The sequence below is a fragment of the Eupeodes corollae genome, chromosome 1, assembly GCF_945859685.1.
Source record: "Eupeodes corollae chromosome 1, idEupCoro1.1, whole genome shotgun sequence".
NCBI lineage: Eukaryota > Metazoa > Arthropoda > Insecta > Diptera > Syrphidae > Eupeodes > Eupeodes corollae.
Genome location: NC_079147.1, coordinates 67,179,774 through 67,203,866, shown reverse-complemented (window position 1 = coordinate 67,203,866; position 24,093 = coordinate 67,179,774).

Here is a 24,093-nt window from a genome sequence, read left to right as displayed (position 1 = left end):
GGTTAAGTTAAAGTGGCTGTCCGTCTTGGAGTAAAGCACACTTGGGAAAGTTTAATGGCCCATTGTGATACCACATGCATCTTGAAGCGCAATGAAAACAGTCCCCAATAAAACGTGAGAGGCTAATTATGTTAATATGATTGAGATCATTTAGATCATTATAGGAGAATTCTATTCAATAATTCTTCTGTGTCCCGGTTATGAGACCGATTATCGAGCTTATCCGCTTAGAGATAGCAATAACCTTGAGCAAGAATCAAATTCAATCATAGGCATAGGCAATTACTTTGAAATCCCTCGCATCCAGACCATTTAGGATTTCATTTATTACCAGATTCCAGAGGAGTAAGGGGATAAAACACCACCTTGTGGTGTCCATCTACTAACGAATCTTCTTGAAGAAGAGTTTTGAAGTAATTATTCTGCTAGTCAGCATTAAGTGAATGAACTCCCCAACTCTTTACGTTCAGAGATGTTAGTGCGGATTTGACTACAGATATGTCCACGTTGTTAAAAACACTTTCGATGTCAAGGAAAGCAACCATTCTCAACGCTCCACGATGGAAGGAGTATTCGATGGTGTGCACTAAAGTGTGTAACACCGTTTGCACTGATTTGTCTTTACAGTACGCATGTTGAGACAATGATAGAAGTCTTATATCAATACTTGCCCCTAAATGGATATCAATCAATTTTTCTAAAGTCTTAAAATCAGTAGTAAGTTCAACGATTCGGCACTTGAAATTGTCTAGGAGCCATTTGCATTTTTCAGACAGCTTCGTATCGCTGGGTAAGTTGAAGACATTTTCGTTGGTTTAGAAATCATCTTTTTAACCATTAAATGCAAGTTCTATTGGATGGTTTTTATAGTCAAGAAAATAAATTATGGTGTACCACAGGGCTACCTTTAGTCACTAACACTCTAACTTTTACACACAAACGATCCTTTTTCTGTAACTTTTCATCCCTTAGCTTTTCATACTCGTTTCTAGATCAAGTTTTGGCCCTTAGAATTGGGCTTCCAATGGCATGTATAATGAGATTATTAAATTCAGACTACTATCCCGATAGAAACATTTCAACAGTATAGAATTTAAGGCTTTTCGTTGGGTAGTCGTTATTTTTAAAGGCAATATTTTTTTTAATTAAAATAGCCATTTATTTTTTGCAAAAACCGGACAAATCGCTAAGAAATGATGGATGGATTTGATTTAACACAAGCCTTAAAATGGGTTAATTTCACTTCGATATGATTTAAAATTGAGTTTGAACATTTTTGTTCTGACTTTTAATATAATGTCCATATCAGAAACAGATATAATAAATAAAAAATAGTTTTCATCTAAATTTAAATTTAAAGTTTTATATAAAGCCCTAGAAAAAGACTCCCTAGCCTTAACAATATGCGTCAAATAAAAAGAGGTTGGGATGCGACCCACGATGATAACTTCCCATCCCGTCAATCTATTTGTCTTGCTTAAAAGTTTGTAGGTTTTTGAGTTGTGTTGAATTATTCTTAATAATTGTTGTCAGTTGAATTATTCTTAATAATTTTAAAATTATTTCAAAATCTAGTTATGTTATTTTTTAGGAACTTGTATAATTTTTTTTTTGGTTTGTCAAATTGATTTTTCTCAAAACTTTACTGAATGTTGAAAAAAAAATGTTAAAAAAAAGATAAAATTAGTTTAAAGCCATAATCTCTAATATTTTAAAAATTATTTGTGTCGAAAATAAATTTGTAACAATTGTAGGTTTTTATTTTTTGTAAAAAGAACTGGCTAGTCGATTTTTCTAAGGTTTGAATTTTTTGAAAAAAAACTGTTCATTCGATTTTTTCTCAAAATTTTAAGAGATGTTGAAAACGTTATTCTTTGTTGCACAAAATTCTTTTAAAGACAAAATCTTTTTTTTTTATTAACTTTCCATAGGAAGTTATTGTTATGGGTCCAATTTGTCAAATTTAAAATTTTGACATTTCTCCACTATTTAAAGTAACTAAAGAGTCGAAATAAAAGATTTTTAGAAAGATGTCTGTGCGTGCGTGTGAACGTACATTCGTACGTCCGTATGTTCACAACGATTTTTTCGTAGTAGATTTTGGTTAACCCTAAATATCTTACCAACCAAAAACGCTAGAGACTTGAATTAAATCTTATATAATATATTGTACCGTGATACAAAACAGGTATGAAAATCAATATAACGGTTTTTTTATAAATCAAAAAAACTGAAAAAAAAAATTTGTCTCCTCCAAAATTTTACGACTGAAATATGATTTCATCTCGTAAACAATTTTGTGCAACGAAGAATAATGTTTTTGACATCTGATAAAATTTTGAGAAAAATCGAATTGACAGTTTTCTTATAAAAAATAAAAATTTAAAAAAACATTACTTAAAGTTCGTAAAAAATGAATATCGATTCAAATATCTTTTTAAAAACTTGAAATTTAGGCTTCAAGCTTATTTTATCTTATAAGAATTATTGTTTTCAACGTTTTAAAAAATGTTGAGAAAAATCGAATGATGACAGTTTTTTTACAAAAAATAAAAACCTAAAAAAAAATGTATAAAAGTTGGTAAAAATTGATTTTCGACTCGAATATCTTTTCAAAACTTTGAGATATAGGCCTTAATTTACTTTTATCTTTCAAAAAATCTTGTTGTCAACATTCAGTTAAAGTTTGAAAAAAATCGAATCTACAGTTTTTTTACAAAAAATTAAAAACCGAAAAAAAAACAAAAGTAGGTAAAAATTGATTTTCGACTCAAATATCTCTTTAAAAATTTTAAATATTGGCTTCAAACTAATTTTATCTTATAAGAAATATTGTTTTCAACATTTGGTAAAATTTTTAAAAAATTCGAATTGACAGTTTTCTTACAAAAAATAAAACTCTAATAAAAACAATAATAAAACTTGGTAAAAATTTACTTTCGGCTCAAATAGCTTTTCGAAAATTAAAAATATTGGCTTCAAACTTATTTTATTTCACAGAAAATATTGTTTTCAATATTCAGTAATTTTTATATAAAAATCCAACAGTCCTTTTTTTATACAAAATAAAATCTACAAAAAATAGTACGCAAATTTGGTAAAAATTGATACGAGTACATATAGACAAACTTTTAAGCAAGACAAATCGACAGACGGGATGGGAAGTTATCAGTGTGGGTCGCATCCCAGCCTCTTTTTTCTTTCTGTATTATTATCTGTACATCAAAATTTATTTGAAGTCAGTATCTCTACTGGTTCTTGAGCTATGGACGACTTAAAAACTTAGCGAACGTACGGACGTACACACGCACGCACAGACATTTCTCTAAAAATCTTTTATTTTGACTCTAGGGACTTTGAAACGTCGAGAAATGTCAACATTTTCTATCTGCTATACATATTGATTGTGCTTAAATCGAAAGAGACACAATGTTCCAAATCAAGTTCTTGCCATTTCCTAAAAGGAGTTTATCTGTGTTAAGGAGAAACATGCAATATTCTTTTGTGGAAGTTGTCAGTTTATTTCATTACTTCCTTTAAAAAGTCAGCATTGTATAAAAAGTAGAGGTAATCTGGATTTAACGTAGATATCATAGTTTGGAGTATTCGACTGTAAATTTAATATTCTTTTGCAGAATTTTTTTGGAATTTTTCGATATCCCCTACCCATTTATACCATAGCAGAAACAGATTTTAATGTTGGCGTTAAACACTTTGAATGTTCCGTCCATATAAGACTTAAAAAAAATTGTGACCACATTCTGCTGACTGACAGTTAAATAACTTGAAATAACGAAACCTACATAGGTATTTCAATTTATTTACAACTTTGATAGTGGTGCCATCTTAATAATGTCCAGGTCCTTGAACTTCTGTCAGACACAGATTTATGCCTGAATATCATTGCTTTAGAAGACTTAATTTTAAGATCCCATAAATCGCAAAACACCTTGAGATTATTTATTTGAAGTTGAAGTGTCACCGGATTGTTAGCAAAAATGACAAGGTCATCAGTATATAACGAAATTTTTACAAATATATTGTCAAAAGAACCTTCCCCTGTATATGATTCTCCACATCGTTTATAAACAAGGCGAACATTGATGGACTTAAAATACATACCATTATAGGCACATTCAATAGTAACTGCTAAAAAAAAATAATAAACTTTGTTGAGATAGTGTTCGTTGTATAGTGTCAAATGCCACCTCAAAATCAATGAACACTGCAATCTGTACTTAAGACAAGTATTTGATCCACCTTTGAAAGGTCTGTCTGGAAACCTTCTTGACGATTGATAATTGCATTGCACAGTGCCTAATTCGACAACTTGTAGCATAGAATATAATGAAAAATTTCCTTAGGGAACGAAAAACTGAAACACTTTCAAAGTTTTCTATATTATTTGCATTACCTTTTTCAAAAATGCCAGTTCTATCCTTGCCAAGCGAAAACTGTTACGGAAGGTCTCCTCTTTAAACATTTTATTCAACAAGCCAATGGTACATTTCAAAAATCCCGGGGTTGAATTCTTGTAAAAGTCAATGGAAATACCGATTGAAGCTGCAGCTTTATTATTATTCATGTTTTTGAACAATATAAGTAGCTCAGGCTATTCGATGTCTATATTTAAGTGCTGTTTTGCAATATGCATATAGCGACATCCATTTCCTATAGAGGGCTTATGATACCAGTATTTGAAAGAAAGTCACTGCCTAGCATATTTCTCTTAATATCGCACATCGTCCAAGAAAATGAAAAACATCTTAGCGCTCCTTCAAGTTGCAGAGGTTGCATAAAATCGTAGTCTATAGACTACTGTAAATCATGCGGTGCAGTGAGCTTTTGGCTTTCTTTGTGTATTGCGTTCTTGAAGCTTCATCTAGACAAGTTATTAGGCGATATAAAGTTGGCTTCCAAGAGGCAAGGTTACTATAGTTTCGGTCAACTTCCACCTGCTCGCCTATGTCTATGAAATCTTTAAACCATCTACTTCAGGATTGGATTGTTTGAAGAACTACTTTCCTCTGGATAACTTGGCATATCCAGGGCTTTGGGGATGTAATCAACCTACAGCTTGAGTGTTTTTATAAATAAAGGCGATAGACCAATTTCCAGCAGAATCATGTAGTTTTGCGTACTCGACAGAAGGTGGAAAATGCGTTTTATGTAAAATCTTAGCAGTTTTTCCACTTGTTCATATTTCCGACCTCACCAAGCTTGCGCCGAATGAAACAAAACTGATTCCGATACAGCTTCAAAGACCATGAATTTACTGAAATCCGTAATTTCCTTATCATTAAAGTATTGATTTCATGCTACTTTTATAGCAGTTTTTCAGAAAAAAGAAGAGCTTAAATGTTAATGCCTGCGTACTCGATTCCTGCTGCTTATGCTTCGACTTTATCATCAATGAGCAGTGCAAACAAAACTTGGACTGATTGCACAGCCCTGTCTAGTATCTTACTCCTGATTTCGTTTGGAAACTTTCTGATAAGCATTTTCAGTTCCACATTGATGTTTTTGATAGTCTTGTATAAATGTTGCAATACTGTACGGAATTTTAGCTACATTCCCATCTGGAAAAGCTTGTAAAATAGGGCAGAGGGTATTGAAAGCAGCTTTGAAATTAACGAAAAATGCAAAAAGTTTCTTATTTCTAGATAGAAACGAGTCAGCAATCGAGCGGAGTACAAAAATGTGATCGACGGTGGAGTATCTCGATCTGAAGCCAGCATAGAACTCGCTTAGCAGATTATTAGAATGTATTCATTCAATTAAACACTGTGGAATCGATGTAAATATCTTATATGACGAGTTCAAAAACGAGATTCCTCTGTAGTTTTTCGGAACTTCAGTGCTTCCCTTCTTGTGAATTGTGAAAATCAAGGCATCGCTGAACTGATTTGGGATGGTTCCTTCCTCAAAGATCTGGTTGAATACCGCTGTTAGATATACAACAAGAGTATCCTTACCATATCTGTAGAAATCTGCGGGTATAAAACACCAGCCCATAGCCTTTCGATCCTTTTGGTTGTTTTTCGATATAAACACTTCTTCCTTTAAAATTGGAGCATCTAAAATACTATTTTTGAAGCCAGGTTTGGCATACTGATTCGGAAACTTATGTACCACATCAGGGTTTAACAATTGCTCGAAATATGTTTGCAGTCTATTTGAATTAAGATCCGGGTTAATAGTAAATTTTGTTCCATTAAGTTTTTGCACCAGCTTTCTAAACTCAGACGACTTGTTCCACTTTGCAAGCTGATGTGCTTGGGCTTCCGAGTAGTCTTTTTTCTTTTTTTGAAAGAGAAGTTTATAATTCTGATTATCTCCATGTAAAGGTCTTTTGAAAAATTTATATTATACTTCCGACATGCACTCATCCAAGCGTAAGAAAGACTTCTCGCTTGGATGCATTCCTTGTCAAAACAAGGTTCTCTATATTCCATTTTTCCTCAACTGCTGTTCAGTATATGGTATGCTCCTTTAATGTTTGTTCCAATTTAGTTCAGTCTTGCGTCGGTCGTACTATTCCATTAGAGGTGCATCTATATTTGGGTGCAGATTTGTTTTTACAGAGTAGTTTAGGAATCAGTTGCACTTCTACATTGCTTTAATTTTATTCTTGTGCATTTTGTAATGTGCTGGGATTAAACGGTAGATTTTTTCACAAACCCTCAAATCCAAGTAAGTCAGAATTCCATTCTGTTTAAATTCACAATTTATGCCTTTCAGATCTTTTTTGTAGGTAGCCAAAAATTCACCCACAACTTGCTCTTTCCCTTAAATTTGTTCTCGTAACTTGAGTTCGAAATAATAAAATTTGCTAACATAGTTGACGATATGACAATCCATTATTCAAATTTAGTAACAAAGCCAACAAATTCATTAAAAATACACTTACTAGACAGTCCTGCTATATTATATGAAAAAATTCTAAACATATTGAGATCCTTCTCAATTCTGTTTACATAGGTTTTATTAAAATTAATATTTTTTACTAAAGTGCAGACGGCAGTAGAATTATATACATATAAGGCTATGACACTTGTAGATGGTTGGTTGTAGCATTATTATTTCTGCATCCTGGAACGCTTCTGTTAAAACGTCATTTGTCAGCTTGTCTAATAATCTCAAATTTTTCGTTAAAATTCGTAATGATAAATTTCATTGCAATAAGGATTAACGGTATTTGAAAATCAGTCATGAAGGTCGACATGTTTTTTTCCAAACCGTTTCCCTAAATTGTTTAACACAATGTAATATGAAAAAAAAGCATTAGCGCAGCAACGCGTGACCGGGTCATCTAGTTGTATAAAAGCTAAGATCTGAGCCGCACATCAAGAATGTGCTAACATGATTTGCTGTTCATCTAACGTTTGCAATTTGTTTAAACATGTTACCGTTATTAAGTACTTTAACGTGTGTAATTTATACTTACAAATTTCAATGTAAACGCGTTTCTATTCTTTTTTGTTCTTAACTAAGAAAATTCTAATTCCATTGTTTTTTCTTTTGTCTTTTCCAAAAAGCCTTTATCCTGTTTCAACAATGGAAATTTCATTAAATTTGTCTTCAAATAACCTCAACTTTTTCTAAAGGCGCAACTTCCTTATCGTATTGATATTTTCTACTATAGGCAAATTAGTTTAACAAGAATTTAAACAAAATTTTTTAAATGTAACATGTGGCAGTTTTCTGGAATAAAAGTCGTGATTCAAACCAGAAAGTTTGAACATCAATAGAAAGTTAGATATAAAGTAGGTAGGACCTCGGCTAGGCATAGATGGATACACGTTCTTGACGTTCGTCGAAGTCGTAAAACCGAAAAACAAACAAAAATCACAAGTTGGTCACGTTCACAGGTAAAATGAAAAAGTTTTCAAAGTTCAAATTAATAATAATTCCTTGTGTACTCGTACTTGTATAATACGAGCAGCAAACGGATTCTTGTGCATGTTCATATATAGCTAAGGAATAAAACGAAAGGCATCAACTTTACGGCACTATAGACACATAGCTTTCGTTTTACGTTATGGTTTTTTTTTTGTTTGCTTAATATAAAGCCCTACCTTACCTACATCCAGGTAACAATCTGCAACCATTTCAATTTATATCCCAAAAGGTGTGAGAATTAAATTATTATTCAATTAAAACTTTTTGGCTAAGTGGTCCATGCTCTTTGTGTGAGTATTATGTGTGTGTGGAAGTGTGTGAGCTCAGTTCTCAGACATAATAAACTCAAGCACAAGGATAATTCTTAAACTCTATCCGCACAGCAACTTGGATCGAGTTTCATTGGAGGCGACGACGACAGCGAAGCCGCTATCCTGAGAAAAAGCATTCTTCAGACTACCAGACTACCTTTACCTTACCTGCACCTACTTATGTATGTACCTAACCTATGTAGGTTGTATGTACGGTACGTACCTTTCAAAAGTTACATATTTGCATAAAAGAAGCAGGTACCTACATTTTTAACTTTTCTTATAATCATTACTTAGGTAAGCTTTTGCCATAAACGTTAATTTTAAAACTTGTGAACGTGGGTTACTGGCGTTGTATGTAAACCAATTCTTTTTTTAAGGGAGGCTCAAACTCATAACATAACAAAAACACAAAGAAACAAAAAACCTGACGAATGTTTCGATAGGTGCCCTTAAGTTCATTTTGTTTTAAAGGAGTTTTTGTAATTTAATCTGGAAATTAATAATTGATTGCAAGGAATAAAATTTTACTCTTTTTGACTTTCGAAGATATTAATATAAAGGCAGTACTTTACATGCAAGGGCATTCATGTAAAGGCGGTTTATTATTTACTAAGAATCTTTAAAGTTATGTAGAAAAAGTAAGCACTTCCCCAAGCATTTATTGCTATCTCTTGTTAAATGTTGTGTATGAACGTAAAACAATGCAAATTCTTAATGTGGGGTTAAAAAAAGAATCTCTATTATAAGTGACATTAAACATGAAATGCATTAAATGATTGGCTTATGTAAGGTTTCGATTATAATAATAACACATATACTCTGAAATTTTTGAATTTGGTTTAATTCGACCAATTGAAATTTGTTTATTGAAATTTCTCAATACCTCGTTTCCAGGTTCTTATAATATAAATTAAAAAAGTCTGTATTTACTTTCGAAAACGTTTTTTCATCCTCAATATCTCAAAACCTATGAAAGATACTTATTCACTTCAAACATATTTTGTTTACTATGGTTTGAATACTACAGCAAAAATTTTATGCTGCAAAAAATGCTACTAAAATTGGTAAAAATTCGTATCACATATCTCTTAAAATTTTTAAACCACCGTCATGCCAGAATTAGTTGACTGCAACTTGCGAAAATTCCAATCGGAATCCAAAATAATTTTTGTTATGAAAAGCGCTTTCTCAGTTAGAAGTTGGCATTTAAATTAAAGGTCCCCTTCACACAGGAATGATTGAAAATTGATAATTACTAGGCCTTGGTTCTTCACTTTGAATTCGGTTTATAATTCTGTTGCATATGGAATCCAATATGAATATGAAGTTGTAGAAAAGAGAACGGTTAGGAATAAGGAACAAGTGTGAAAAACCAGGACCCATGTTCTGTAACTCTCACATTCAGTGAACACTGCGGAATGACGCAAAATTCTGTTTCTCACACGCAACAATTTCTGTAACCTTTTTTTACTCGATCACGAACAAAATGAAAAAAATTATTGGATGTATTGAAAAAATGTGAAAAAAACTGTATCTGTAAATTTGAATTCGATACCATCTTTCGATTTTTCTGTCAAAATCATTCGACCACTCTGATATAAGTGAGAACAAAGCAATAATAAAAAAAATAATAAAAATCAAAGGAAAATAAACAAAAGGTAAATAACTTACCTTACCACGAACTTCGGATATGCAAGTGGAATGTTAGGTCCCTTAACAAACCACGTGCGGCCGAAGAATAAGCAGGGGCCCTAGGCCGCTATAAAGCAGATTTCACAGCCATCCAGGAAATACGATGGGATAGGTCGGGCTAAAAGTGGATGAAAAACTGCGATATTTACTATGGTGACTACTACCACGAAAACCAACAGCGCTTATTTGGATTCGGCTTCGTCATTGGAGCCAGACTTAGGCAAGAAGTCTTGAGCTAAAGGTGCATCAACGAGCGCCTCATAACCATACGCATCAAGGCTAAATTCGCGCATATCAGGCTAACATTAGCCTGATATGCGCGAGTTATATTATATATAACATAATGTACACATGTACAACTTTACCTGCTGGACTGTAGAACAGAAGATTTATTGAGAGTACTATGCTGATTACGTTTAGGTGTTATCAGTTGTGTATCCACTGTTAAGCACCCAAGCCAAGCTTTGGTACAGTAGGTACATATTTGTTAAATTAAGTTAGTTATAAGAAAGCAGTGAAATAAAAAGGTCAAACAAAATTAACTCTTGTTTTTCTTTCCTTCCTTGCTGAAAGCATAAGTAAGCTTAACTCTATAACTCTGGCTGAAAGCATAAGTAAGCTTAACTCATGTAACTGGCGCAGTCGGTGCAAATTTGAATCGGATTTAAAAGTGAAAACTCTAAGCAAAAGTAGCTTCAAAAAAAAAAATCTAAGATTTAAAGGCATTAGAGAAGTTTTAATTTCTTGATGCCAAGAACCTCAAGCCAAGAAAAAAGCGCGAAATAATGTGAAAATTAAGACAAATAAAGAATTATAGTTCTTTTTATCAAAAACCAAATTTGATTCATACTACTTAGTACAAAAATTTAATATACAAAACAATAAAGCATATACGGAAATTTCCGATGCATACGTTAGTACCTTAATAATAAAAACTTATTAAAAGTGTAAATTACCTACATATATACGAATAGTAAAAATAAAATATAAAAAACATACAAAAAAAATATAAAAAAAAAACATTCAAACAAAAATATAATACTCAAAACATTAGGTACATACTTTCATTTAAATTACAAAAAAGAAAAAAACATAATAATAATATCTAATAATGACTAAATGAATTACATTAGATATAAATAAGATATATGAAACAAAAATAACTAACTAAAATTTTCAATCTCAATTATAAATTAGTATAAGTGATTTGTAATTAAATAGTGTAAAATAGAAAAATAAAAAAAATAGAAGAAGTAAAATCATATACATACTCATATACATACATATATACATATTTGTAAGGTAAGTCCGTGTTTTGAACGTTTTTACTGGGTTATGTTAAATAAAATAAAGACTCGAAACGAGAAGAATAAATCCTCCAAAGTAGAGCATATACCCTTTAAATTAGATTTAGAAAAAATCAAAACATACAATTTATATCATTTCGATACTTGTGCGAGAAATATCGAGAGTGATAGCGACCACAGCCAAAGTGGCAATAGTCATAGCAAGGAAAAGCCTTCTGCAAAAGTAAAAGAACAAAATCAAGCTTCAGTTATGTCAAATCCTGCTTTAGAAATCTTTAATTCACTGCGAATTCCAGACGCAGTGAAAGATATCCCACCTTTCGATGGCAATCCGCGTTTGTTATTTGACTTCATTAACAATGTTGAAGAGATTTTAAGTTTAATGCCACAAATTAACGGTACAAATTACGCAAACATTATTCTAAGAGCAATTCGCAATAAAATAACTGGTCCAGCGAATGAAGTACTAAATATGTACGGTATTTCCACTGATTGGACTGATATAAAAAACAATTTAGTAGTTCATTACGCTGACAAAAGAAATGAAACAAGTCTAATCCGGGATCTACACCAAATAAGGCAAGGAGTTGACAGTGTGGAAACATTCTATGCCAAAATTGTTGAAATCTTATCAACTATTATGAATCATGTCAGGTTGCATGAAAAAGAAGCAACTGTAGTCGTAGCAAAAAAGACACTCTATGAAGAAATGTGTCTAAATTCATTTTTGTCAGGGCTAAGGGAACCTTTTGGTTCGACAATACGTGCAATGAGACCATCTAAGTTGACAGAAGCTCTCTCTTTTTGCCTAGAAGAACAGAATCGATTTTATTTTCAGGGTCAACTAAATTTTCAAAAAAATCCTCAAACTAGACAAAATCGTATTAATGATTCTTTTCAAAATCCACGACCAACCGTTATCGCTCCACATCCACAAGTCCCATATAAACCTGACTATAAATATTCTCATCCAACACCTATCAGACCAACCCATCCCTTTTCAAACACAAACCTTACACCATCTAAACAAAATTACAATAGACAAAACACTCCGGGCACTCAAAACTATAACACTGTCCAGAATCTCAACAATAACTCTTATACTCCCTATGCTAATAAGCCAAGTACAAGTTCCAAATCTTACCCGCCACCTGAACCTATGTCAGTTTCTAATGCTTACACTAAGCAGTCCTCTGCAAACCACCCACAATCTAAACCCCAACAGTTACACAACATCGAAGCAAATTACTATACAGGAGAAAACCATCCGCTACAACAGCAAAATTATTCAGAACCAAATTATTATCCAAATCAAAACACACTTTTAGCTGGTGAGCAACAGCAAAATTTGTATGACCAAAACTATTATCAGTGTCTAAATGATCCTTTTGGTTCAAATCTCTCAAATGAAGCTGTAGTTGATGACACAAATTTTCACTTACCTGCCTCGGACAATCTATAGGTTACATAGACATTAACAACTATAATTCAAATCTTTTACCATATTTGAGCATAAATAGCATCAACAACAAGCCATTAAAATTTTTAATAGACACTGGCAGCAATAGGTCATTTATATCCCCTAATATAGCTCAATTTCTGAAATCAAGAACTATAAAACCAATTGAAATAAAAACTATTTTCGACACCAAATTTGTGAATAAAGAAATCGTTTTAAGAGGGTTGCCTGAGCTCTATACACAAAATCATTTAACTTTCCTCATTTTTAAATTTCATAATTATTTTGATGGTTTAATCGGCATCGATATCATGAGGGATCTTGGGTTAACAATCGATATGAGAAACTCAACTCTAAAAATTAGAAACATAAGTATTCCTTTAAATTTCAAACCAAACCTAATTTCAAAAGCTTATACTGTCTCAGAACTAAGTAAATCCATTTGTTTATTGCCAGTCGATATTGAATCTGGAAGTGTTTATATAGAACCAACTTATATTGCATCTGATTTGATGATTTCAGAGGGGTTGTATGAGGCTGCAAATTGGTACTGCTTAATTGAGGTTGTAAATAAATCGAATTCTCAACAGACCTTTGTAGTTGAGCAGCCAATTCGAACACAGCCAATCAACGATTTTATGGAAGTTCATAGCTATGCAATAGAAAATTCACAAAATATTGAACCTACCAATGTAACACCAATTATAAGAACCGACCATCTCAATGAAGAAGAAGAAAAGGCAATTAAGCATCTTTGCTATAAATATAAAGACATTTTCTTCCAGGAGGGCGAAAACTTAACGTTTTCTAATTCCATTAAACATGAAATTAAGACCACCGATGATGTTCCAATTTATTCAAAATTTTATCGATATCCTTATGTTCATAAGGAAGAAGTGCAAAGACAGATAAATGATTTGCTTAGTCAAGGTATTATTCGTCCAAGCTTTTCACCTTGGTCCTCTCCAATTTGGATTGTTCCGAAAAAAAGAGATGCAAGTGGGAAGAATAAATGGAGGTTGGTAATCGATTACCGAAAACTAAACGAAAAAACCATTGACGACCGTTATCCTATTCCCAATATATCAGACATACTCGATAAGCTAGGTAAAAGTATATACTTTACAACACTTGATCTTGCCTCAGGATTTCATCAGATAGAAATCAAAAAAGAAGACATTCCTAAAACAGCGTTCTCAGTTGAAAACGGTCATTATGAGTTTTTACGGATGCCCTTTGGCCTAAAAAATGCACCTTCAACTTTTCAGCGTGTTATGGACAATGTTTTAAAGGAACTTCAAGGCAAAATCTGTTTAGTATATATGGATGACATTATAGTGTATTCCACCTCATTACAGGAACATCTAGAGAATCTAAATTCCGTTTTTGAAAAACTTAAAGTAGCTAATTTAAAGATTCAAATTAATAAATCAGAGTTTTTATGTAAGGAGGTATCATTTCTAGGACATTTGGTTACGCCTGATGGAATCAAACCGAATCCGGAGAAAATAAGTGCAGTCCGAAAGTTTCCGCTTCCGACCACACAAAAACAAATAAAATCTTTTCTTGGCCTTCTGGGCTATTATAGAAAATTCATAAAGGATTTTGCTAATTTGACAAAACCTTTAACAGAATGCCTCCGAAAAGGAAATAAAATTTGTACAGACTATAAGTTTATAAGTTGTTTTGAACACTGCAAAAATCTTCTCTGTAACGATCCAATCCTACAATATCCAGACTTCCAAAAACCTTTCATCATTACTACAGACGCTAGTAATGTTGCCTTAGGTGCGGTGCTTTCTCAAGGACCTTTGGGTTCTGATAGGCCAATTTGTTATGCAAGTCGGACGCTATCAAAAAGCGAACAAAATTACAGCACAATAGAGAGGGAACTTTTGGGTATCGTTTGGGCACTAAAGTACTTTCGGCCCTATGTGTATGGGAGAAAATTTAAGGTAGTTACTGACCACAAACCTCTGACCTGACTTTTTTCAGTTAAAGACCCTTGTTCAAAACTTATTCGGTGGAGATTGCGTCTCGAAGAATACGATTACGAGGTAGTGTATAAAAAGGGTTCACAAAACTCTAATGCCGATGCACTGTCACGTATTGAGATTAATGTTAATGAAACAGAATTTGAAAATTTCGAAACTATGTCGATGCAAAATAATGTAGATGCTTCCTCAAATGCATCAACCATACACTCAGCGCAGGAAAATTTGGATACCGGTATTCCAATATCCGAACGTGCGATTAATGAGTTTTCACACCAAATTATTATCCGACAGAACCCTTCAAAATCTGAAATATCTTCCAAATTTCAAATTCTATTCAAAAGGAAAAAGAGATACATTATCGAGCATCATAATCCAGCAAATGAAACTGTTGTAACCTCAATTTTAAAAGATTACCTCAATACAAAAAGACAGACCGCTATTTTAACAGATGATGATACCTTTTCGGTAGTTCAAGCTGTTTTTACGAAATTCTTCCATCGATCTCGTACAAAGTTAGTTAGATCTACAATTTTTCTCAAGGACATTACAGAAAGGGATGAACAAGAAAAAATAGTAAGAGACTACCACCAAAACTCTAATCATAGAGGCATGACGGAGTGCTTATTGCATCTAAAAAGAGATATTTATTTTCCTACTTTAAAACATGTTATTTCTAAGGTTATAAACAGCTGCGATATTTGTCAAAGGTACAAATATGATCGTAATCGAGAAAAACTAAAGTTTGAGATTACCGAAACTCCGTCTAAACCACTCGAAGTAATCCATATTGACATCTACTCAGTACACAAAACAAATTTCCTTACTATAATTGATAAGTTTAGTAAATTTGCGAGTGCTTACGCATTAAATGCAAGAACGAGCATCAATTTAATAAAGTGTCTCCGACATTATTTTTCACACCACGGTATTCCTAAAAAGGTAGTATCTGATAACGGAAGTGAATTTGTGTGTACTTTATTCAAAGAATTCCTAGAACTCTATGATATTGACTTTCACAATACTTGCGCAAAAACTTCAACTGGTAATTCTCCAGTTGAACGTTTTCATTCAACCTTGACCGAACTTGTTCGCATTATTAGGGCTCAAAAGAAAGATACGACAATTGAGGAAGTCGTTGACGATGCTGTATTAACATACAACAATTCCATACATTCGATAACGAAATTATCACCTTTTGAGCTTCTTTCGGGACATATACACACAAGGCAACCATTTCCATCTAAACCAAATTTTAGTACAGAGCAAGAATATCTAGACCAACATAAAAAGAATTACGAGCGGTTATCTAAAATAATCCATGATCAAAGTCTTAACCGTAAAGAAAGCTATATAAGTAAACTCAATCAGTCACGTAAAGATCCTCCTAGTTATGACCCTAATGAAAAAATATTTGAAAAAGATGATCGACGTAATAAATTGGCACCAAGATTCAATGACCACATTGTCACTCAAAATAATAAAATTACAGTCGAAACAAATAAGAGAAAGGTTCACAAACAAAAAATAAAAAATATAAAAAAACAAAACGCAAATATGTAAAATGAAATAATTTGTATGTATGTATCCACAAAAAAAAAATATATATATGTATATATACCTATATATATATATGTATATAAAACAAAAAAAACTATGAAATTTAACCCAGTAAACAAGCTTCAATCATTGGATTACTATTTTTTTATTTATTTTTACGAAATTATGTAAATATGTTATTGTAAAACCAAAAACTATAATTTATATTAATAATTATTAATTAAAAATCATGTTTCTTGCTTTAATTTGAAGTACATAATGTAATTAATTTTAAGTACCTGTACATAATGTTAAAAACATGCAAAAATTATGATGCTAACAAATGTTTGTAAATGAAATAAATGTTTCTTTAATTATATAGAATGTATTGTATATGTATCCACATAATTAAAAATATACACATCTACAAATATTCTTAAATGAACTTCATTCCTAAGTTCATACTTAGGGGGGAAGAGTTATATTATATATAACATAATGTACACATGTACAACTTTACCTGCTGGACTGTAGAACAGAAGATTTATTGAGAGTACTATGCTGATTACGTTTAGGTGTTATCAGTTGTGTATCCACTGTTAAGCACCCAAGCCAAGCTTTGGTACAGTAGGTACATATTTGTTAAATTAAGTTAGTTATAAGAAAGCAGTGAAATAAAAAGGTCAAACAAAATTAACTCTTGTTTTTCTTTCCTTCCTTGCTGAAAGCATAAGTAAGCTTAACTCTATAACTCTGGCTGAAAGCATAAGTAAGCTTAACTCATGTAACTCGCGCAAGCCCCCACAGAAGAGAAAGACGACAACACTAAAGATATGTTCTTCGAGCTCCTACATAAAACATATGAGCAGTGGTCTAGCTACGATATTAAAATAGTCCTGGGCGATTTTAATGCCAAGCTAGTAAGGGAAGACATCTTTGGTGGAATAATCGGGAAGAACAGCCTGCACGACAACACTTCCGACAATGGATTCAGGCTCATAGATTTTGCTGCGGGGCAAAACGTCATGGTAACCAGTACGCGTTTTCAACACCTCAACATCCATAAAGGAACTTGGACTTCTCCAGATCTATCTACCGTCAACCAGTTGGACCATATTGCTTTCGACGCCAGACACGTTTCCAGCATCATGAATGTACGAACTTTCGGATGAGCTAACATCGACTCGGGCCACTACCTCGTTCTAGCCAAGGATTTCCAGACCCAAGGCAAAACAGGGAGATGCTGGGATAAGGTACAACGTCGAACGGCTACAATCGCCAGAGATCGCCACATCCTTTTTCGACCGAGTTACAAGTAACCTCTCTCGAAGTTCTCTGCCGTCAACACAATGTATCGAAAACCAGTGGCAACATTGCCAAGATGCAATCAAAGAATCCGCATCTGATGTTTTGGGTTTCAAACAGCCACCAACAATTAACCCCTGGTTTGATGAGGAATGTTTGCAGGCCAATGCAGCCAAACAACAGGCCCGCAAAGCGGCGCTGCATAAAAGGACGAGAGCTGCTCATGAGCATGATAAAGGGCATGAGAAGCGTGTGGTCGAAGATGTTGAGAGGTTTAAAAGCAGAAATGAATTTCGAAAGTTTTATGAACAGTTAAACAAAATTCACAGGTTCATAAACCTACTCGTAGAACCGAAGGCTGCAAGGACGAAAGTGGAAACAACATAGTGGAACTGCAGTCAATCCTGAGGATATGAAAGGACTACTTCTGCAGACTGTATAACGGCGATGACGAAATGAATTCCGCTGTCAGGCAGGATGATCCATTCAACATAGACGACGAAAGCCAACAAACCCGTCCTTTCGACTAAGACGAAGTAAAGATTGCCATATCCAAGCTGAAGTTTAATAGAGCCGCTATAGCGGGTGGCTTGAATGCCGAGCTCTTTAAAGCAGCTTGAGATAAGTTAGATATGGTCGGAAGAAAGCATGCCCGATTCATGGAACCTTAGTATTGTTTGCCCGATCTTGAGGATCGGAAAGGAGACCCTCTTAACTGCACCAACTATAGAGGAATCAGTCTACATAACATCGCCTATAAAATCTTCTCTGCCGTAAGATGTGAACGTTTAAACCCCATCGTCAACAACCTGATAGGTCCTTATCAGTGTGCTTTTAGACCAGGAAAGTCCACAATCGATCAAATATTCACATTCCGGCAGACCCTGGAAAAAACTCAAGAACACCAAATCGACACCCACCATCTTTTCATCGATTTCAAGGCCGCATATGACAGCATCTATAGGGACGAGCTGTATAGAGCCATGTCTAGTTTTGGCATCCCTGCCAAACTCGTCCGTTTGTGCAGGATGACCATGGAGAATTCACGCTGCTCCATAAAGGTTGGAAACAACTTAACAGAACCTTTTGATGTCAAAAAAGGTTTTAGACAAGGTAATGCGCTGTCATGCTTTTTTTTAACATTGTACTTGAAAGAGTAAGGCATAGCTCACGTCAACACTGTACGCACCTTCAGATGTCTGTTCAATTACTAGCATATGCTGATGACGTTGACATAATGGAAGAACTGTGATGTCCATTGGGCTTTTGTAAGTATTGATGCAGAGGCAGTAAAATATGTTTAACGGTTAATGAGGGCTAAACAAAGGACATGCTGTCGTCAAGAAAGGACTTTCAACATTGACGTCTCGGTTAAAACGTCACCATTGATAGCCGTAACTTGGAGATAGCAAAGGACTTCGTCTATCTAGGCTCAGCTATGAGTGCCGAAAAGAACACCAGCGCTGTGATCAAACGAAGAATAACTTATGCTAACCGTTGTTTCTTTGGAAAGCAAGCAATTAAGTAGCCAAGCCCTCTCTCGAGGAACCAAAGTATTGATCTATAAGAACCTCATCATCCCCGTTCTGCTATATTGTTCAGAAGCATGGACTATGACAAAAGCGTTTCAAAAATGCATATGCATAGAAGGTGGAAAAAGGTGGAACGACGTGCTTTACGGGCCGCACATGGACTTAGACTTAGCCAGAAGGGTAAAAGTACAACGACTTAGATGGCTGGGTCACGTCTAGCGCATGGAAGCCAATGCTCCGGCTCGGAAAGTCTTCGAATCCACACCCACAGGACAGCGCAATAGAAGAAGACCGCGGATAAGGTGGCGCGCACAAGTGGAAGGTGCCCTCACGCAACTTGGAGCGCGAAACTGGAGACATCTAGCTAGGGACCAAACTAGATGGAGAAGTTTGTTGGGTGAGGCCCTAGCTCACACATTACTGTAGCGCCACCTTAAGTAAGTAAGTAAGACTGTGTGTGCGTGTGTTCGTACGTTCACGACATTTTTTTTTGTACATAGCTCAAGAACCAGTGTATATATCGACTTTAAATACATTTTGTTGTACAGATAATAATGCAGAAAGATGCAGAAAGGGCTCTCAAGAAAATTGCGTGGGTGTTTTTTTTACCATAGCAGTTTAAAAAAATATGTGCACATTTTGGTAAACCCTAAATATCTCACGAACGAATGACGCTAAGGACTAATCTAATATTAAATTTTATATTAAATATATGAAACAAATATATTTTTGGAAAAAAATTTAATTAACGTTTTTTTTTTAAATCAAAAAAAAAAAAAAAAATAGAAAAAATTGGAACTTCGGAATAAGAAATGATTTCATATCTAAAACAATTGTGTGCAACGAACAATAACGTTTCCAACAACTAGTAAAATTTTGAGAAAAACCAAATTGATAGTTTTTTTATAAAACATAAAAACCTAAAAAACCATTACTCAAAGTTTGTAGACATTTATTTTCGACTGATATATCTTTTCAAAAATTTGAAATTATGGCTTCCAACAAATTTAAACTGAAAGAAATTTTGAAAGAAGCTAAGTACCTGTTTTTTTTACAAAAAAAAATAAAGAAAAATGAATAGAATAGAAAATTTAAAATATTGGAACTTATTTTATTTCACAGAAAATATTGTTTTCAGTATTCAGTAATTTTTTTTTTTAAAATAAAACAGTCCTTGTTTTCATAAAAAAAATAAAATCTTAATAAAAAATTGATAAAAATTAATGTTTAGTTCCTTATATCACTCAAATTAATTTCATTCATAAAACTTGTATTTTTTTATAAAATAAATCCAAATTTCTAAGAAATTCTACTTATAGTAATATTTTTAATATTTTAGTTTTTATTATTTTGGAGACTTACTTGACAAATCATAAAAAAGATAACATAGCTCAATAATATATTTAAAAACTTTCATTTATAATTCTACTTCTATAGAGAAGAGTAAGCCTCCAGAATTGATATAATTTTTTAACTTCCATATTTCTAAGCAAGAGTATAACTTGATTTTGGGTCAGTATTTCGCAACCGAAAGCATCCTTCTTATTTCCTTAAGAACTGGGCAAAGTGTAAAACATCCTCCCTTTCCTTTAAATTGGACAATGAGCATATAATTGGTAAGTCATCTCTATGGGGTATAAAATTCAACTGTATAACTTTACCCCTCAATTTAACCATCATTGAAATTTCGTCAATGCTATTATCAAACCTAATATAATTCCTCTCTTCCAAGTTGTGATTCAGGTGCCTGTATAAAGATCCTGTGGCGTCAGTCATGTATTTCTCTTGTTGTTTTATATCCACTGCAGAAATGAGTTGTATAAAGATTCTTTTAAATCATCCTGGTTATTACACAAATGGTTAAGTTCCATTCCACATTTTCTTGCCAAATTTATCAAAAACACCAACTTGTTTTGGTTCGAATTACTCGAAGCGCTGCTATCTTCGGAAGCCTATTATTGCTCATCTTCATAACTGTCAAGATGTAATAGACTTGCATTTTAGGGTTCTAATGAACATAGGGGATAATCCTGATTCCAAAATAATAACAAAGTTAATTGTATTTGATGGCAGTCTTAAAATTCGCTTAATAAAGTATCGGAGAAGTTTCTCAACTGTTTTGTAGTGTTTCGTTCCCCAAGTTTGTGCCGCGTAAAACATGACCGAGTCAGATACCGCTTCAAATATCATAAACTTGATGCTATGTACTCGGACTCAATGTACATCCTTGTCTGTTTTCTGATTGTGTTTTAAACCCTCTCGACAACTCTTCTCCATTGCATACATTTGCAATCGTATCTGCATATAGATTCTGAATAACTCTTCCAAACTTCCATGACATTCCGTTACTATACAGCTTGTAGATAAGTTCATGTCTTTCGATCATATCAAATACAGTTTTAAAATCAACGAAAAACGTATATACTCGTAGCTTCTTGTCCTTATTCTGGAATGTTTCTGCGATACTTTTAAGGGTAACCATGTGGTCAACCGTCAAATAACCGGTCCTAAAGCCTGCTTGAAACTCCTTTAAGAGATCGTTGTCTTCTATCCATTTATTAAAACGTTTTTCCAAATCCAGTGTGAATATTTTATACGAAGCATTTAGAAAGGATATTCCTGTATAATTAGACACCTCAGCGAAGCTCCCTTTCTTAAGAATCGGGAAAATGATGGACTCCTTGAATTCTAGTGGTATCATTCCTGTTTCCATGACATTGTTATGCATAGTTGTCAGTCGGTTAATTAGCTCTGCTGTACCACACTTATAAAATTCTGGTGGTATGTCATTCGGTTAATATGCTTTCCCATCTTTAAGTTCCATTACAGCTGAAATCACTTCTTGGTGTCTTATTGCAGCATCAAGAGTTTCATTTTTAAAACCCGGAGTAACGTAATGAAAGACAAGCTTCCCTTCTGTTGGATTCAACAAACTCTGAAAGCGATCTGCCAGCTGATCAGAACCTATACTAAAATGGATTGAAAACTTTTTTCCGCTCAGCTGCTTTGCCAGGTTCCAAAACTCCTTTCCACTTTTACAAGACGCTAATCACTTGGATTCAGCTTCGAAGAATGCTGCCTTCTTTAGTTCACATATTGCCTTAAAATTTCTATTAGCCAACAAATATTGGTTTTTAAAGTAGCCATCATTTGAACATCTGTATGCTCTAAGCCAGCTAAACGATAATTCTCGTGTCTTCATATAGTCTAACCATAGCTCTATGAAGTTATCCCGGGCTTTGCTGTTAGCAGCTACAGTTGGATACGCCTGCTTGATTATTTTGTCCAGCTTGAATGGATCACATTTGACTCAGCAGTGAGATATCAAGCCATGATTGATATTTCATATCGTTACTACTAAAATTGGTAAGAACTTGTTTCGACTAAAAATCTATTTAACAAAACTAGATTTTGAAACTAATCTATGAAAAATATTGTTGGTAATTTAAAATTTTTTAATAATAATTCAACTAACAACTTTTAGCTCGACAAATCGACTTAAGGGATGGGAAGTTATCAGTGTATGTCGCATCCGAGCCTCTTTTTTTAAAAATATATTTAGCTTAGCTTTCCCTTTTTATTCGAGAAATTTCATATAAGTAAATTTGAAGGAGAAACATCAAATTAAGTACAAATGTATTATTTTTTAAATTCTGGTCCCCCCTGTCTTCGTATAACATCAGGAATATAATATGCAAGGACCCTCAGCATTTTCAGTAAGTAGCTTTCAAAATATAATCTTTTTCTTCCAAACGAACGACAGGGTGTATTATATAATATCCTTGTGTATAAGAATAGCTACATATACATTTTTACGTTCTCAACAAAAAAAATCAAAAAATCCCCCTGTTCGTAGAAAAAAAGTTAATTAAAAATGATCTCTTTCATCACTTACCCATACCGTCAAACGCGTATATTACCACACTCTGTGACTGTGACTCAATTCATTATAATACACGGAAAGAGTAGCATACAACACTGCCCGCTTTGTCAACGTCCTCTTTTTTGAATTGAACAATAAAAAGAAAGGACACAAAATAAGAAAAACTGTATGTGTAATTAAATCGCAAGTATAGTAATATTATACTTTCCACGAACACACAAGATATTTTACTTCAATAAAATAAAATAAGATCCAACAAAAGAAAAAAAACGGGAAAAGAAGCCAATTCTTGTCTCCTACGCTGTTATAAAGGACCATAACTTTTTTGACGACGACACTACGACTTCACAAGCAAAAAGGATGTCCAACAAAAAGACATGGCTGATGCTTTGATGCTGAGCTGCTGAAACTGATGAAAATACCAACCGAAAAAGTCGACATCATCGTCAAAAAGTGATGAAGATAAAACTTATAACCCATGGAAGATAAAAGTAGTGTTTAAAGAAAATGTTTCTGATGTTAAAACAGCATCATCATTAAGACAGAGAGAAACAAGGGGAGAGGGGGGAAATTAAAAATAAAAACGATCAACAAAGGAAAATCATACAAAATATATAAAAGGTACTTTCCCTAAATTATGGAATCAAATATTTTGATTTTAATAATAACTTTGGAGTTGATACGTTTACGGAAAGAGTTTTTGAAAACTGTTTTAAAGTCGACCAGAAATTTCGATTGAAGCCAATCTTAATTACTTGCTAATTAATAGACTTTTATCTCTAAAACAAAGAAAGTACCAATCAAAGAAAAAACTCGTGGTTTGGTTCGAGTTGTAAAGACGGTATAAGACTTTAACTCTCGAACTTCGGTATTCGGAACCAAATTTTGGCTTGTCTAGAAATTAAGGCAACAAATATATCAATGTTCAAAAGGTATAAAACATTGTTGGTAATTAATGAAAATGTACCTAACACCACATCATCGTTTGCTTAACCATTTTTAAAGGTTGTTGAATTTTAAGAGCCAATGTTGGATTTGAACCAAACTTAAACGTCAAGCTTATTTCTGCATATCCTTTCACATTTCTCCATTTTAGACTTATTCAATTTCAACCAAAAACACAAACACAATAAAACAAGGCATTAAAGTTATTTATGCTTATTATG